We start from the raw sequence: 1,511 nt of genomic DNA, 5'->3' as shown, positions 1-1,511 counted from the left end.
TTTAGCGAGAGATCCTTGTTCTCGTGATGAATGCGCAAGATTTTATCACGCACGAGCTGTTCTTTCGACTCCATTTCCGCGAGTTTTGATCACAGGACTTTAAAACTTGCAGGATGTAAATAATGCACTATGAACTAAATCAACCCAAATTTTCATTAAATTCTACCCAACGGTTAAAAAGTTAGAGCAATTTCATAGTGTGGCAATTTCATCGTGGACACCCTTTACGGCAAATCCTCCAAAAATGCCGCGAATACCAGGTCCCAACGCATCATTTGTTCATCGATTGTAAGGCGGCATACGACAGTATCGACCGCACAGAGCTATGGAAAATCATGGACGAGAACGGCTTTCCTGGGAAGCTGATCAGACTGATCAAAGCAACGATGGACGGTGTGCAAAACTGCGTAAGGGTTTCGGGTGAACTATCCAGTTCATTCGAATCTCGCCGGGGACTGCGACTTCAACATCGCTCTAGAAGGTGTAATGCGATGAGCCGGGTTCAACAACCGGGGTACGATTTTCACGAGGTCCGGTCAATTTGTGTGCTTTGCGGACGACATGGATATTATCGCAAGAACATTTGGAACGGTGGCAGAGCTATACACCCACCTGAAACACGAAGTAGCAAAGGTCGGACTGGTGGTGGTGAGTGCGTCAAAAACAAAGTACATGCTAGTAGGCGAAAATTAATAAGTGGTTTTAGTGCTTAAAACTGCATAAAATCGTAAAAGTAGTCTAAACCAATAAATCCGTACCGTACATGGCTTTACTTTTTAATGGAAAACGCTACTAACGCAACAACTGATCAAGCATCGCGTAAACATACATACAGATTTTATTTCTGATGTTAATTCTCTCGCAGAATTTCTCTCACTATTCTCGACTTCAGATCCAGATCATCATCTCAGAACCGGATCCGGAGCTGAATGGTGAAGAATCGAGAGAGAGAAAAAAACGGGTCCGAGAGCTGGACGGGTCCGAGAGTTGTCATCCTAAATAGCTCCCAGTGAATCATTCGAGTCGATGATTCGGATCCGGAGCCGAGCTGATAAGCTGGAGAGCTTACGGTGCTTCAGAACCAAGCCCAAAACCGTTGAACAGTTCATGGGAGAACTACCAGCATCCCGTGTCACTGTAGCTCGACCATTTTCCAAGACAGGAATCGATTACTTTGGACCCGTCTACTTTCGACCTGGTCCTCGTAAAGGGTGTCCACGATGAAATTGCCACACACAAAATTGATTCGCAAAATTCGAGTTTTCATCCGATTGCCATCAAATTTTCAGGGATTGAGAAATAACTATTAAACTTCATTTTACCATTTTACTCGTATTTTATTTACAGTCCATACGCAAATGCCCGCACCTTGGCCTTAACCCCATAAGATTCTGCACAACCTGTGAATCAACCGTTTTTGGCATGTAAACCCATACTTTCTTCAGTTCCTCGACTGTCTTCACTACCTTAGGTCGTTTAAGAAGGTGCTGCTTCATAATCGCCCAGTACTT

This window comes from Ochlerotatus camptorhynchus, unplaced genomic scaffold, assembly GCF_037179485.1.
Source record: "Ochlerotatus camptorhynchus isolate MF236.1 unplaced genomic scaffold, CSIRO-AGI_Acam_v1.1 ptg000197l, whole genome shotgun sequence".
NCBI lineage: Eukaryota > Metazoa > Arthropoda > Insecta > Diptera > Culicidae > Ochlerotatus > Ochlerotatus camptorhynchus.
The sequence above is the reverse complement of the archived record's forward strand: the minus strand, read 5'-3'. Positions refer to the sequence as shown.